This window comes from Pleurodeles waltl, chromosome 12 (assembly GCF_031143425.1).
Source record: "Pleurodeles waltl isolate 20211129_DDA chromosome 12, aPleWal1.hap1.20221129, whole genome shotgun sequence".
NCBI classification, from domain to species: domain Eukaryota; kingdom Metazoa; phylum Chordata; class Amphibia; order Caudata; family Salamandridae; genus Pleurodeles; species Pleurodeles waltl.
The window spans coordinates 486,879,303-486,896,963 of NC_090451.1; positions in this window are offsets into that span (position 1 = coordinate 486,879,303).

A 17,661-nucleotide genomic window follows, 5' to 3' on the forward strand; every position below is an offset into this window, starting at 1 on the left:
GGCGAAAAAATTGCCTCAACCTGACTTGCCCCATTTCTTGACGCCCAAGCCCCATATCCCCCTACGCCGGCGCTGCCTGGTGTACGTCGTTTTTTTTAACGCACACCAGACGGCGTCGGCGGCTAACGTCATTCAATAAATACGGCGCCCGCATGGTGCTTCAGAATGGCGTTAGCCGGCGCTAATTTTTTGGACGCAAAACTGCGTTGGCGCAGTTTTGCGTCAAAAAGTATAAATATGGGCCTTAATGTCTGTTCTGAGTGGTCTGGGTCAGGCAAGGTGCAGACTAACACTGTTATATCTACAAATGCTTAACTGCAGTATTGTCTGTTTTAGATTTTTTTGAAGCTGGGGTAAGCAGATTAGTTTCTATGTAAAATAATTATATTCTGGTGTGTATGTTTTATCTATGTTGATTTCATTGTTTAATGATGACATGGTCAGTTTTTATTAACTATAATGTTTTTCATGGAATGCATGTGCTTTTATGATTTTTTTTTATATGATGATCAAATAAACCTGTTGATGATTGATTGATTGACTAATTGATTTATTGACACTATGATGTTGAAGGCAGGGCGGGCTAGACAACTGTAGAAGCAAATGATTTTTATGTTGATCCTTTCTCATAAAGTTTACAGTTTCACTCGTTTTTCTAACATACATACAAAGAACGTTTATTTGTAAAGCGAATATCCACTGCTGAAGATCGTGGCATTGATAACACATGCATTGTTACACAACTTCAGGGGGCTCATTTGATCTTAATCAAACTGAAGAAGGGCGGAGTGGACCCACTGGAAATTAAAACCTGTGATCACATTGTTAAATCCAAGCCGAAGCAGAACACCTTTGTCCACTGAGCCATCAGAGAGGCTTTATTTATTTTTCATCAAGACTGATGATTCAAAATGTGGATGTATTAACTATAAATTTCTTCATTTTCGTAACATGTCATGCTTTAAATTGGCCATTGTGTATACTGCAAGGGGACTTGCAAGTGATGCCATCTTCGAAATTCTGTTGCCCCCACCTATAATTGACCAAGAAAGTGAGTTGGTAATCTTATATTGTGTGCATAGTGAGTTTAGGCATCACTAGATGCTGATGACCTTGGCCAATGAAGCAGGAAAAGACACTGCAAGTTTGAGACACTGAAGAGTTGAGTTTTAGAAGATGTACGCCATTCATGTTTAGGCTCAGCGGTCTGGTCCTTCATTTGGTCTTTTCAGAGTCTAATGATACTAAGGAAACATCCTTATTTTGTGGTGAATAGGACACACCATACAAGGTTACATATACATGTTAAGTAAACACCACAACATAAACTTTATGAATAATTATAAAATTTCCCTGTTTGAGAAGACTTTATTTGACTCATAACTACATCATAAACTTCTCTATTTACTGGCACTGTGGTGGCCTTAAATCCATTTTGTTAGACCTGACAGCCTTAGGGTGGTCACCCTCAACTATTTGCCTGCCTCCCGCCTTTTTTGACACTGTTTTTGCTGGTTTTAGGGCTCTGCACACTTTACCACTGCTAACCAGTACTAAAGTGCATATGCTTTCTCCCTTAAAACATTGGGACATTGGATCATACCCAATTGGCTTATTGAATTTACTTATAAGTCCCTAGTAAAAGGGCACTACATGTGCCCAGGGCCTGTAGATTAAATGCTACTAGTGGGCCTGCAGCATTGATTGTGCCACCCAGATAATTTGCCCCCTAATCATGTCTCAGGCCTGCCATTGCAAGGCCTGTGTGTGCAGTTTCACTGCCAATTCGACTTGCCATTTAAAAGTACTTGCCAAGCCTTAAACTCCCCTTTTTCTACATATCAGTCACACCTAAGGTAGACCCTAGGTAACCCATAGGGCAGGGTGCTATGTAGGGAAAAGGCAGGACATGTACCTGTGTAGTTTATAGGTCCTGGTAGTGTAAAACTCCTAAATTCGTTTTACATTGCTGCGAGGCCTGCTCCTTTAGTAGGCTAACATTAGGGCTACCCTCATGTACTGTTTGCGTGGTAGATTCTGATCTGAAAGGAGTAACAAGGTAATATTTAGTATGGCCAGAATGGTAATACAAAATCCTCTTGACTGGTGAAGTTGGATTTAATATTACTATTTTAGAAGTGCCACTTTTAGAAAGTGAGCATTTCTCTGCACTTAAATCTTTCTGTGGCTTACAATCCACATCTGGCTAGGTTAGTTGACAGCTCCCTGGTGCATGTCACTCAGACAACCCCAAACTCAGGATGCTCAGTCACACATGCACACATCTGCATGCTAAATGGGTCTTCCTGGACTGGGAGGATGGAGGACCTGAAACATTTGAAAGGGTAGTGGCCTGCCCTCACACAATGGACTGCCAAACCCCCCTACTGGGACCCTGGCAGACAGAATGGAACTGAAAGGGGACCTTGTGCACTTTTAAGCCACTCTTTGAAGTCACCCCCCCTTAAAAGACACATTTGGATATGTAAACTGGGCCTCTGACCCTACCAACTCAGACACTTCTGGACAAGATAACTCCTGGGAAAGAAACTCTGAAGCAGAACCAACAACCTACCAAGAGAAGCTGCCTGGCTGCCCAAAGGACTCACCTGGACTGCTTTGCTGTAAGGGACTGCTTCCTTGTTGTTGCCCGGCTGCCTTGCTGCCCTCTGGTTCTGCTGAGAAGTGCTCTCCAAGGGCTTCAATTGAGCTTGCCTCCTGTTTACTGAAATCTCAGGGCCAAAAAGACTTCATCTCTGCAAAGAACTCCTTGTGTGGCGAAAAGCGACGCACAGTCTGCTGGAATCGATGCTCAGCCTGCCCTGCGGTGAGAAAAGCACTGCATCACTGAACAGGAACAACGAAGCCCTGCTCCCCGAGTGGAGATCGACGCAGCTCCAGCATTGCGACTAAAACTTCGACGCATGGCCCACGTGATCAACGCATTGCTGAACTGAAACAACGCAGCCTGACTTCCTGCAAGAGGAATCGACGCAGCACCTGCAGTGCAACAGAAATTTCCCTGCGTCGCCCACTGGATCGACGCAGCTCCTGTGACTTCATCCTGCATGCCCAGGATTTCTCTGTATCGTCCCTGGGACGTCCGAATACCCCACAACACGAAGAGGATCCAAGCCTTCGTGCCGGGAATCGATGCAAAGCCCTTGCTACGTGGAAAAACTTTAACGCATCGTCTGTGTCGCCCAGAGAAACCGCCGCACATCTCCCCGTTTTTGATACATCTCCTCCTCTGTGGTCCTGTGTGGATAATTTAGACGCAAACCAGGTACTCTGTGCTTGCAAGAGACACTTATTGCTTTTTAAGAACTAAAGACTCTATTTATCATTACGAAAGTGATATCTCAACTTGTATTTATCAAATCTTGATCGTTTTGACCTTCATCTACTCAGATAAATATTCTATATTTTTCTAAACCTGTGTGGTGTTTTTTTGTGGTGGTGTCATACTGTGTTATTGCATGATTTATTGCACAAATACTTTACACATTGCCTTCTACGTTAAGCCTGACTGCTCAGCACCAAGCTACCAGAGGGTGGGCACAGGATAATCTGGAGTGTGTGTGACTTAACCTGACTAGAGTAAGGGTCCTTGCTTGGACGGGGGTAACCTGACTGCCAACCAAAGACCCCATTTCTAACATTGGTGATAAGCGGTGAGGATAGGACTTGTATTTGTGCAGTGACATACAATAGCTACGTGTACACTACCTTCCCACAGTTGAAGGTCAACTTGATTGTTTTGCTTTTTCCGCAAATTCATTTTTCTACCTGACATTTTAACTTAATCCTCATTCAACATGTTTCTGGCTGGGTCTCAAGCAGGAGCTGAAGAGTTTGACCTAGCCAAGCTGGAGACATACACTGTTAACCAGCTGAAGGGGTTCTGCAAGGGGATGGGAGTAGCTACTCGGGGTGCCTCCAGAAAGGAGGAATACCAAAAGGCGCTGAGAGCCTGTGCAGGAGCCCGTACACAGGAGAATGTTGAGGAGGAGGAGCCAGAGGATGGCCCCTCAGAGGATTTGTCACTAGCAGTGGGAGATGTTACCCTGGAATTGTGCCCCCTGCTAAACCAGGGAGCAGTGCCTCTAGCAATGGCCTGACCGCAGAGGAAAGGAAGGAGGAGAGAGAATTCCAATTATAAATGGCAAGGTTAAACATGGAGGCAGAGGAAAGGAAAACTCAAAGAGAGGCAGAGGCAAAGAGAGCTGCTGCTGAGAGAGCAGCCAAGCAAGCTGAGGCTGAAAGAGCCTTGGCTGTAAAGAAACTACTTTTGGCTCATGAACTCAGTCTAAAGGAGCTGGATCTCAAGTCGAGGCAGTCTGAGTCCAGCAGTGATTGTTGGCAGCATACATGCAGGACCTGCTGAGGAAAGGAAGGTTTGTATACCTATAAATGTGGCGCCAGGTTATGTGGTGGGAGATGACATTGATAAGTGGTTGGCTGCTTATGTAGTTGCACTAAGGGTTCATGGGGTTTCTGAAGAGCAATGGGGGCCAGCCTTGTGGTGGTATGTACCAGTAGTGGGGAGGGACACACTCCATGCAATGGATCCAAGGGATCAAAACACATATGCACCCAAGAAAACCGCTTTACTTGCCAAGATTGGACTGACCCCTGAGAAGTACCTTCAGAGGTTCAGAGACAGCACCAAACTCTCCACACAGAACTGGGTAGAACTGGATAGACTTTTTTGATTTCTCCAGTAAGGCTCTGAATGGATGGGTGCGCAGCAGTAAAGTAGAGGACTATTTGGTGTTATATAATTAGATCCTGAAAGAGCATATGTTCAGTGTTTGCTTTACAGAGTTGCACCAGCACCTAGTTGATAGTAAGCTGACTGATCCTAGGAAGCTTGCTCAGGAGGTGGACCTCTGGGTTAGCACCAGAGTGCCCACGAAGGTATCTGGGGGGGGACACCCACAAAGGTGGTCAGGGTTCCCACCAGAATAAAGAGGGGGAAGAAAAACTTACAAATAAGAAGTTCTCAAAAGGCCCCCAAAACAATTCCTAAGGTGGTGGTAACCAGTCCAAACCTGATTCTGAAACGAGGCCAGGGTTCTTTCAAAAAGAAAGGGTAGTTTGTACCCAAATGCTTAGAGTGCACCAAGTTTGGTCACTACAAGGGTGACTCCAAGTGTCCAATCTGCGCACAGCCCCCCACTAGAGGGCAGACACCTGGGTAGTGTAGCTCTCGGGGATAAGGTAGTCCCAGATAGTTTTGGGGGATAGACAGAGGTAACCCTAGTGTCCCAGGGAGATGAGGAAATGGTGCCAAAAGCCCAAATGCCTGCCAATACTTCCAAGTATAACCAGTGGGTCACCATTAATGGGCAAAGGGTGGAGGCTCTGCGTGACACAGGAGCCAGTATGACTACGTCAGGGGTCAGCTGGTGTCTGCAGAGCAGGTCATACCCAATACATTCCACCAGGTCATAGTCACTGGCAATCGTGAGAGTCACCTACCAGTGGTTCTAGTTCCCTTTGAGTGGGGGGGGATCTCTGGTATTCTAAAAGTAGCTGTAAGTCCTGCCATGCCTGTATGATTGTCCGTTAGGCAACAACCTTGAGCATACTACCTGGAAGGAGGTGGTGCTCAGGTCTCACCTGCAGATGTTAGGTTTGCCTGAATGGGCATGCATGACCGCTCAGACCATGGCTGCCCGGGAAGGGAGTCAAGGGTGTTTGGAGCCTGGAACAATGGCCCAGACAGCTGCATAGAGCAAGGGCAAGGGGCGCAGGAAACTGGTCCAAGACATTCCTGCGGTGGTTGACAGGATCCCAGAGGAGGAGGTCCCTGAGCCAACTGGGGAGGACATCGCCGCCCTGGACAACCTGCCTGAACTTGCTGGCTGGCAAGCAGAAGATGGGCCAACCAGGGAGGAGTTCTGCAAAGCGCAGAAAGAGTGCCCCACTCTTGAGGGTTTGAGGCAACAGGCACAGTCCAGGCAGCAGGTGAAGCCTCTGGTGATCACCATATGCATTGGGAGAACGATCTCCTTTACAGTGAGCCTAGGGTACCAGAAGCTGGGGCAGCATGTGTGCTGGTGGTCCCCCAGTGTTACTGGGCCTTCCTACTGGGTTTGACTCATGACATCCCCCTGGCAGGATACTTGGGGCAAGACAAGACCTTCGCCAGGCTTGTCACACACTTTTATTGGCCCCAAATGCAGATGGCCTCAGAAACTTTCTGTAGGTCATGCCCAACCTGCCACGCTAATGGGAAGACTGTGAAAAGGCTAAAAGCCCCCCTGATCCCACTCCCCGTTGTTGGCACCCCCTTTGAACGGGTAGGCATCAACGTTATTGGTCCCTTGGACCCCAAAACTGCCCTAGGCAACAGGTTCATCCTGGTTTTGGTGGACCATGCCACCCCCTATCCAGAGGCAATCCCTCTAAGGACAGTGACTGCACCAGTTGTGACCAGAGCTCTGATGGCGATATTTACCCGTGTAGGATTCCTAAAGGAGATTGTGTATGACAGAGGCACAAACTTCATGTCTGTATACATGAAGTCCATGTGGGATGCGAGTGGGTGACCTATTGGTTCACCACCCCTTACCATCCTCAATCCAGTGGGCTTGTGGAAAGGTTCAACAAGACCCTAAAAGGCATGATCACAGGCCTGCCTGAGTCCATGAGGCGTAAGGGGGATGTCCTCTTGCCATGCCTTCTCTTCGCTTATAGAGCGGTGCCCCAGAAAGGGGTGGGGTTCAGTCCCTTTGAACTTCTCTATGGGTACCCTGTCAGGGGACCCTAAGCATAGCAATAGAGGGGTGGGAGAAAGCTACTAGGAAACCTTCCCAGGATGTGGTCAGTTACATGCTGGCCCTCCACAACCAGATGCAACGCTTCTGGAAGCAGGCCAAGAGCAACCTCGAGGCCAGTCAAGAGGTGATGAAGCAATGGCATGACCAGAAGGCCACCCTGGTAGAATTCTCACCTGAAGACAAAGTTTGGTTAATGGAACCAGTAGAGCCTAGAGCTCTCCAGGACCGCTGGACTGGCCCATTCGAGATCAAGGAGCGGAAGGGGGAGATCACTTACTTAGTGAACTTCAAGTCCCCTAGAAAACTCCTAAGGGCGCTCCACCAGAAGAGACTGAAGCCCCATTTTGAAAGGGCTGAAGTCAACATGCTTCTGGTGACAGATGAAGGTATGGAAGAGGAGAGTGAGCCTCTCCCTGACCTCCTCTCTGTCAAGGAAGTTGATGGGTCAGTGGAAGGTGTCAATCTCCCTGACTCCTTGACCCTAGATCAGAGAGGAGACTGATATGCGTTACTGGAGCAGTTCTCTACCCTGTTTTCCCTCACCCCTGGACTCACATACTTTTGTGTCCATGACATTGACACATTAGACAGTCCCCCTGTAACAAAATTTACAGAGTGTCAGATACGGTGAGGTCCAGCATCAAGGATGAAGTTGCCAAGATGCTGGCTCTTGCGGTAATTGAGAACTCCAGTAGTCCCTGGGCCAGCCCAGGAGTGTTGGTTCCCAAGGCTGCCGCTCCTGGTGCCAAGCCAGAGCTTAGGTTCTGCGTGGACTACTGGGGTCTCAACTCTGTCACAAAAACAGATGCTCACCCCATCCCTTGAGCTGATGAGCTTGTAGACAGGGTAGGCACTGCCAAGTTCCTCAATACCTTTGATCTCACATCAGGGTACTGGCAGATCGCCTTGACTGAGGGGGCAAAAGAGAGATCTGCTTTTTCTACTCATGAGGGCCATTACCAGTCCCAGGTCATGCCCTATGGAATGAAAAACGCCCGCTACATTCCAGCGGTTGGTTAACGGGCATCCTAGCTGTCAAGAATGCCTTCTGCACAGCCTACCTGAATTACATCGCCATCTATAGTTCCAGCTGGGAGGAACACCTGTTCCACCTCAAGGAGGTGCTTCAGGTCCTGCAACAGGCAGGCCTGACCACCGAGGCCAGTAAGTGCCAGATTGGGCAGGGTTCCATGGTGTACTTGGGACACCTAGGTGGTGGCAAGGTGCAGCCCCTCCAGGCCAAGATTGAAGCCATCAAGGCCTGGCAACCCAGACAGAGGGGAGAGTCTTTTTAAGGGTTATGGCACCACAGTGGCACCCGTAACAGAACTCACATCCAAGAAACAACCTAGGTTGGTGAATTGGACGGCCCCGTGCTCAAGGCCCCTGACTACTCCAGAGAATTAATCATGCAGACAGACGCTTCAGAGCATGGCATGGGGGCGGTCCTAGCACAGCTGAATTAGGAGGGCCTAGACCAACCAGCAGTCTTCATTAGCAGAAGACTATTACTACGGGAACAGAGGCGGAGTGCTATTGAAAGAGAAGCATTTGCCTTAGCGATGAGAGGTCCCAAGGGATTGGGTGGCTCTCCCCACTTTCAGCTGGGGGGCACATGTTAAACCTGACAGCCTTAGGGTGGTCACCCCTATCTTTTTGCCTGCCTCCCCCTCCACTTTTTTGACACTGTTTTTGTTGGTTTTAGGACTCTGCGCACTTTACCACTGCTAACCAGTGCTAAACTTCATATGCTCTCGCCCTTAAACATGGTGATATTGGCTCGTACCGAATTGGCTTATTTAAGTTACTTACAAGTCCCTGGTAAAGTGCACTACATGTGCCCATGGCCTGTAGATCAAATGCTACTAGTGGGCCTGCAACACTTATTGTGCCACCCACACAAGTAGCCCCTGAACCATGCCTCAGGCCTCCCACTGCAAGGCCTGTGCGTGCAGTTTCACTGCCACTTCAACTTGGCAATTAAAAGTACTTGCCCCTAACTCCCCTTTTTGTACATATACATCACCCCTAAGGTAGGCCCTAGGTAACCCATAGGGCAGGGTGCTATGTAGATAGAAGGCAGGACATATACCTGTGTAGTTTATATGTCCTGGTAGTGTAAAACTCATAAATTCGTTTTACACTGCTGTAAGGCCTGCTCGTTTCATAGGCTACCATTAGGGCTACCCTCATATACTGTTTGAGTGGTAGATTCTGATCTGAAAAGGGTAACAGGGTCATATTTAGTACGGCCAGAATGGTAACACAAAATCCTGCTGACTGTTGAGTTGGATTTAATATTACTATTTTAGAAACGCCTCTTTTAGAAAGTGAGCATTTCTCTGCACTTAAATCCTTCTGTGCCTTACAATCCACATCTGGCTAGGTTAGTTGACAGCTCCCTGGTGCATTTCACTCAGACACCCCAAACACAGGATGCTCAACCACACGTGCTCACATCTGCATACTGAATGGGTGTTCCTGAGCTGGGAGGGTGGAGGGCCTAACACTTACCTTTGAAAGGGCAGTGGCCTGCCCTCACACAATGGACTGCTAAACCCCCTACTGGGACCCTGGCAAACAGGATGGAACTGAAAGGAGACCTTGTGCACTTCTAGGCCACTCTTTGAAGTTGCCCCCACTTAAAAGGCACATTTGGGTATTTAAACCGGGTCTCTGACCCTTCCAACTCAGACTCTTCTTGACAAGATGCCTCCTGGGAAAGAAACTCTGAACCAGAACCTGCAACCTACCAAAATAAGCTGTCTGGCTGCCCAAAGGACTCACCTGGACTGCTTTGCTGTATAGGGCTGCTGCCTTGCTGTTGCCCTGCTGCCTTGCTGCCCTCTGGCTATTCTGAGAAATGCTCTCCAAGGGCTTGGATTGAGCTTGCCTCCTGTTTCTTGAAGTCTCAAGGCCAAAAAAAGTCATCTCTGCAAAGAACTCCTTGTGTGTCGAAAATCAAAGCACAGCCTGCCAGAATCGACGCACAGCCTGCCGTGCAGTGAGAAAAGCACCTCATTGCCAAACAGGAACAACGCAGCCTGGCTCCCCGAGTAGAGATCGACGCAGCACCAGCATTGCGACTGGAACTTCGACGCACCGCCCACAGCATCAATGCATTGCCAAACCGGGACGACGCAGCCAAACTTCCTGCAAGAGCAATCTACGCAGCACCTGCCTTGCGACAGAAATTTCCCCACCTCGCCCACCGGATCGATGCAGCTATTGTGACTTCATCCTGCATGCCCAGGATTTCTCCACATCGTACCCGGGGGGGTCCAAATACCCCACATCTAAAAGAGGATCCAAGCCTGCATGCCGGAAATCAACGCAAAGCTCTTGCTATGTGGAAAAACATTGACGCATTGTCTGTGTACGCCCAGAGAACCCGACGCATACCTCCCCGTTTTCCACGCACCTTCTCCTCTGCAGTCGTGTGCGGATAGTTTAGACGCAAACCAGGTACTTTGTGCTTGCACGAGACATTTCTTGCTTTTTAAGAACTAAAGACTCTGTTTATCATTACAAAAGTGATATCTCAACTTGTATTTATCAAATCCTGATCGTTTTGACCTTCATCTACTCAGATAAATATTCTATATTTTTCTAAACCTGTATGGTGTATTTCTGTGGTGTTATACTGTGTTATCGCATGATTTATTACACAAATACTTTGCACATTGCCTTCTAAGTTAAGCCTGACTGCTCAGTGCCAAGGTACCGGAGGGTGGGCACAGGATACTTTGGATTGTGTGTGACTTTCCCTGACTAGAGTAGGGTCCTTGCTTGGACAGGGGGTAACCTGACTGCCAACCAAAGACTCCTTTTCTAACATGCAGACTCTTTTGTGGCAATCATCTTCTCTATGACAGTTACTAGTCACTGCACATTCACAGCAGGAAAACTTCCATGGTGGCCAACCTCTGGCATACAGGATCACTGCAATGTGGCAGTACCTTCTTGGCAAGTCCCGAACTGCGCTTTATACACAGCTCAGTGAACAATGGCTTTCTCCTGGCAAATGAGGGTCGCTGATCCGACTCTGCACCCAGAGAACAACCCAATCGGTGCACAGCTGTTCCCTCACACCTCGCTCAGAGTGTCCTCTCAGTATGGCTCCTCAATTAACCTTGCCCCTTCCAAACCTCTCCTCTGCTTCACAGGACACACTGGTATTGGCAAGCAGGTAGATGCTTGTGCTACAGGCTCTAGGGCAGGTGATCTTGATTTCCCAGGTTCTAGGGCAGGTGATCTTGATTTCCCTGGGTAATGGCCACTCACCAAACAAGGAGACTATCAAGCATTGGGCCCCAGTCCTGGTCACAGGCAGAAGTCTTGCAGAGCTTCCGCTTCTCACGCAGACCATCTGGCTGCTTGGTCAATGACCAATTTTGTGTCTCAACCTCTCCTTCTTATGGTCCATTTCCAGACACCAAATACAATTTAGAGTCTGAGTCTTAGAAGTTTTTTGTTGGGGTTCTCTTCTTCCCTTTTAAAAAGATTATCTGTCACAGCAGGAAAGAATCCAAAGCTGATTGTCCCACAGCACATCTCATTGGAGTGACCAGGATTCACATGTCATCCACAGTGATATGTGTTTTCAAAGGTTAATCCTAGCCTCCCAGCCATACTCTTTATGATTCCCTTATCACCCCTATTTTCTTGCGGAGATGTTCCCAGGCCCCTTCCCTGTGATCTATCATTGAATCAAAGAGCACCCTTTTGAAGTGTAGAGGGGGAGTCCATTCCTCCAGCGTGTGTCCCACTCAGCTCCCAGGAATGCAGCAATACACAAATCTGTCTGGGGGGATTCCTCTACTCATCATGTCTTCACCAGGCAGGCCTCGGCTTCTGAAAATGGAACACAGGGTCCTCCATGTAATGTACCATTGCAGGCACACTTACACTCCGTGTTACACGCTGTCCAGCACTGTTACCTCAATGCATTGTCCCACTAGGCATGCATACATTCAGCACACACATTCAATCTGAACACACTGTTCAGTACTGTATCCTCTCTATCAGTATTGTACCAGGGTGTGTTATTTGCAAACTTACACACTCAACATTTGCGCACTACACAAGCCTTCACCATTCATGTATTTTACTTCTCCCAAGCACACATACACCCAGCACATGCTTTCATTGCTCTCACACTGTACACTGTACACCACTACATTACTCATGTGATATATTCCCAGGAGGCAATCATACACTCAGTACATGCACTAACCACACATGTACTGCACAGCACTGCTTCATCCTTGTACTGTAACCTTTCTAGGCACACATAATCCAGCTCAGAATCACTACTCCTATGCTGCGCAGCACTTCACATCTACCTGGTATAGGCCAAGGGTGAGTTAGACCCACAGTAGCAGAAATTTAAAAAGGTGAGTGAGCCTGTAGGCCTCAATCTAGTGGCACAGGGTAATTTGGACCTGTTTGCATCTACTGTCCACAACATGGTATGCTGCCACCATCTCGCTTGTGCTGCTTAACTCTTTGATGAAGGTGGTATCGTTCCACCACAATAAGGGCAGCACTTTGGGTGCCCCTCCTGGCCGACCAAGACTGCAATCCGTGAGGAAGACATATGTCATTGCGGACACACATGATCTGTGTTCACCTACGACAAAAAAACAGCATTAGGGGTCCAGAAAACAGGACAATTGGGCCCTCAGGGCAAGAGTACACGTCTTTTACCAATCAGTGTCCCACTAGCTCTATATCATCAAGACAAGAAAAAATAGGAAAGTGTAGTATTACCCTCTAAATTAACATTACCTCATCTTGATGAGACAGTGATAGTCGGTAATGTGAAGTCGATATAACTGTCAGTATTAAAATGAGGATATTCTGATGGAACCCGTGTACTGACTACTATCCCTAACATGAAGTCAATTCAGTCAAAGAGCTCTCAATAGCGGCGTACTGTCTCGGAAGGTACCACATCTAGAAGAGAATGGCAATGTGACGGTAAGCACATATTCTCCTCAAAAGTAGATAATGTGGAATGAGACCCTGTCAAACAATTCCTGCCATAGAGTTAAATTAATCTGGAAGGAAAGGCTGTGAAACAATTGATGCCATAGAGGTTAGATGATGTGGAACGGAAGGCTGTCAAAAGATTGCTGGCACAGAAATTCAGATAATGTGGAAGGGAAGGTTGTCAAACAATTGCTGGCATAGTGTTAGATAGTGTGGAAGGGAAGGCAGTCAAACAAATGCTGCCATAGAGTTTTGAATGGTGAGAGATATTTCTATCTTGCATAAAAGACCTCATGCGAACGAGGAGATGCTTCGCAGGTGTTGGCATATTGACAACGTAAAACTGTCTGAAACCACCATGTCAAGCAGCTTGATGTTTTCTAAGTGGTTTTAGAGGCTTGATAAGGCTGCGAGGCATTCGTTGGCAAGACTACAGAGAAGTTACACTGGTACACACGCAAGCAATTAATTTGGAATTAGGGCTCGCAGAAGGAGATCTCATGTTTCATAATTGCATGCAACAAGAGTTGATGTTAGTTAAAAGCAATTTGCAAACGCGAAGAGGCCCCTGCTAAGGAGAGCTGCTGCTATTAGGCGCACAATAATGCAACAATGGCAGGAACAGTGTAAAGAAAGGTTTACACATCTCTTTCCGGTAGCTACAGGTTCTCTGCACGTTCTTCCAGGTTTCTTTCATTCTTGCCCGCCTTCAGGGGCTTAACGTTATTTCTTGGCAAGCTCCTTCCACATCTTCGTTGGCAAAGAAAAACGATTGATTTGTGGCAGGAGCTAGAAAGATAAAATACAGCAATTATAAAAGGAGGTGGACTCGTGGGAACAGTGAAACCCAGTCCTTGCAAGACGGTCTGGGCGTGGAAAGCGGGAGGCGATAGAGGGTTATTTCTCAACAGGATAAAAAAAATAGGGTTAAATAATGCTTTCATAGGATTTAATGTCCACTTTGTAGGGTGCTGTGCATTTATAATCCCTAATGAAACTTAAAGGCAATTGGCGAGTTTGAAAACAAATATGACGCAATAAAATTGGCCCACCCTTGTTAGGATGTCAGGATAGTTTAATTTCTTCGCCAAGGAATCCTTGTAAATGGGCCATTTTACAGACAAGTGGAATAGCAAAGGTGCTATGGGCCAAGATGCAAGCAAGGAAAATGCCTCCATAAATCCAATTGGGTGGTAAAATACAGACATGCCTACAGGGCGGTGGGCCCTCACACCGTGGGGCTCAGGTGCCACTGTACCCGAAACACTCATGGTAACTGTACCCGGATTTGCATCAGTTATGCTACTTGTGCAATAGTGAATGGAGCTAGCAAAGCTGGCTTCTAACTACACTACTTCTATTGTGCAGTAGAGCCAATTTATTAACTCCAGTTTTGCTCTGTTAAAATTATATGAGTTAATGAAAACATATTAACTGTATTCTACTTGTTCTGTTATATAAATAGTGGAAATAATCCCCCCCTTTTAATAAGTGTGTCTGGCCTCGGGGTATAGAATCCGCTTGGGAAGTGGGGCCATGCACATCACTCCCCTTTCAATATTATGCCAAGCCTTGGTGGATGGGGGCCCCAGGCCGAAATCAACTTGGGGAGAGGGGTTGTGCACCTTTTCCCATTAAATATAATACAGGGTCCTAGGTGATGGGGTGCCCTGTACCCTGATTGGCTCCGGGAGTGGTCCACCAATAGGGGTTCATTGTGAGGATTTAAGTGAATTATATGACAAGGCTGTGGGGCCTTATCGTGGACAAAAACTGTCTTGGGTCCAGCCAGGCTCTTTTCAACAACCTTAAGTTCAACCCTGGGTAGCTATGGCTTTCGAGCAGCAAGGCTAACTCAAAGGAACTTAGTGTAAAACTATTTACCAGTGCTAAATAACTAAATAAGAAAGTCACACAACACGATAGAACCAGGACACCACTTTTTTTTTAAATAGGAGTACATTTTCATAAATCTTTTGAGACCTTGATGAGCAAAATCCTCCAGAGGGTTCCTGAGATACAGACTTCAGAAGATATCATTGCTTTTAGATGCAAACAAGCATTGGTCAACAGAAACATTTGGAAACTTTTTAAAAGTTTGAGAGTTAGGCCCATATTTATGGAAGGTTAGATTTGCCTTAGCATCATTAATTTTGACGCTAAAGCGGCACTAACCTAACTCCATATTTATATTTTGACGCTAGACCCATCTAGCATCAAAATATTGGAGTTAGCGCCATTTCTAGGAAGCGCAAACCCACCTTGCGTCAATGAGATGCAAGGTAGGCGTTCCCTTCCTAAAAAAAGACGCTAGCCCCCCCAGTGCCATATTTAACTCCTGAAGCTGAAACAACGCACAAGTAGGTGGCAGACCTAAATAATGGCGCTAAGTCCGCTTAGCGCCATTATTTAACACCTGGTCAGACCAGGCGTTAATGCGCAGGATGGCCCATTTCCATGGGTAAACACCATGGAATGGGCACAAAGATGCCCACCCCAACCTCCAGCACCACCACCGCTCACACCACAGGGACACTATAGAAGGAGGGAGCCCATCCCAGCTAAGTTGCAGGTAGGTGTATGTGTATGTTTGTTGTGAGCCACTGGGGGCCCCTTACATGGGGCCCCCTGGCTGGCACTGGGTATGATGGGCTTGCCCTGGGGACACTGATCCCCTGTGGTGGGAATTGGGGTAGTGGTAATGACTCCTGTCTATACTTAGACAGAAGTCATTTTTTGGCTGCTTGTGCATCCAAAAAATTATGCTCGGCTGACTAGTGGCAGATGTTTCGCCACTAATCAGCCTAACGTAATTTTTGACCCACTAGCGCCAATTCCCCTAACGCCATCCGTCACCTGCTAGCATCTTTTTTTGAGATGCTAGGCATTCTCTAGCGCCATCACACGTCACTTCATAAATACGGCGCATGGGTGGCATTAGGGAATGATGTTAGCTCGCGTTACAAAAAAATATGCAGATCTGTGTTAGCGCAGTTGTGCGCCATTTTTCATAAATATGGGCTTTCGTTCAGCAACTCCGGCCCGGCTTGGGCAACCATATCCAATAAGATGGAGGTGTAGGGGGTAAGTATTCTTTGGACAGTTACCTGGCCACAAGAGCATTTTTAAGTTGAGTTCCTAACTTTACAGAACAACAGCCACAGACTTCAATGGAGCCTGTTACTGAGACTACAGGATGAAAAGATGCTCATGGATACTCCGGTTGAGGTGCGGTTGACACAGGTGCCTTTGTGGTGAGTTCTAGGTCCACAGGAGATATGGGGCAACTTTTGCCTCAGAGGTCGGGGTCCCACAAGGTCCTGCTTGATGCAGTAGCAGGTGAGATGATGCTGGGCTACTGGCCTCCTTGCACCATGATTGGGGCAAAATACTTTGGTGGGGGCTAGTGTCCCTCTTGCGTGATGGCAGTCCTGACTCCAGCAGACTCGGTGCATGTTTTGGTGGTGAAAGATTGGTCACTTTGGGTGGCTGGTGGCAGGTAGTGGCAAACATCTGCAGTGGCTACCAACTTGCCGGTTTGGGCTTCTTCCAGCTTTGATGTCCTTGGTGCTGTTCCAGGGAGCCAGCCCACTGACCCTTGGAGTCACTGCTTTGATCTGGGGCTGGGAATCAACTTTTCCCCAAGGCAGGGGCCACAGGCACAGTCCAGACTTCACTAGCTCAAAGTGCAGCCGACGCAGTCCTTCTGACTATGCAGCCTGTCTTTCTGCAGTTTCAAGGGCAGCTGGGCAGTCCTTCTTTGATTCTTTTTTCAAAACCAATGTGTCCTGAGGTCCGGGGTGCCAAGGGTGCCATATTTATCCCAGGAAAGTGCCCCGAGGGGACAATGTGGTTACCAGCCAGTTGGCTAATAGATCCCCTCCCCGTTGTTGGCAAAGTTCCGGTGATGTGTGCCATTTGGCAATCCCAGAGTGCAATGTTGTTGCCGTTCTCACAATCTCAGGACCTTCTCTTGACTCTGAGGAGCTAGCTTGTTATAGCCCATTCCTGAGGTGTGGCTACATAAGTGCTACACGCCCATGAGAAAACCCGTTTGGGGATGATTTTTCCCTCTCTGGACCTGTCTCCAGTTTGCCTACATGGACAAAAAGCAGCCTACTTGGGATTGTTATCAGCATTTGTTCTTTAAAGGTCAGCTTCCCCTTTGACGCTCACTGTTGGACCTGTCCCTTTTTGTAAGGTAATCCACAAAACATTTTGCCTTCTTCCCTCCTATTTTTTCCAACCTGTTTTTATTGACTGTAGGCTTTAGGGTTCAGGGCACTTTACTACTGCCATCCAGTGCTGAAGTGCATAAGCTCTATGTCTAAATTGTATTGGTGATTGGTTTACCCATGATTGGCATATCTGATTTACTTTTAAGTCCCTAGTATAGTGCACCAGGAGTGCCCAGGTCCTGTAAATCAAATGCTACTAGTGGGCCTGCTGCACTGATTGTGCTACCCACATAGTATCCTTGCAAACATGTCTCAGGCCTGCCATTGCAGTGTCTGTGTGGGAAGTTTTCAACTGTCATTTCGACTTGGCAAGTGCATCCACTTGCCAGGCCCAAACCTTCTCTTTTACTACATGTAAGTCACCTCTAAGGTAGGCCCAAAGCAGCCCCCTGGGCAGGGTGCAGTGTATTTGAAAGGTAGGACATGTGCTGGTGTTTTCTACATGTCCTGATAGTTAAATGTTGCTAAATTCGTTTTTAATTATTGCAAAGCCTATCTCTCTAATAGAGTAACATGGGGATTAATTTGTAATATATTTTAAGTGTAATTTCCCATTAGAAGTAGATAGAGATCTGGAGTTTGGGGTCTCTGAACTCACAATTTAAAAACACATCTTTTGGTGAAGTTGTTTTTTTAAATTG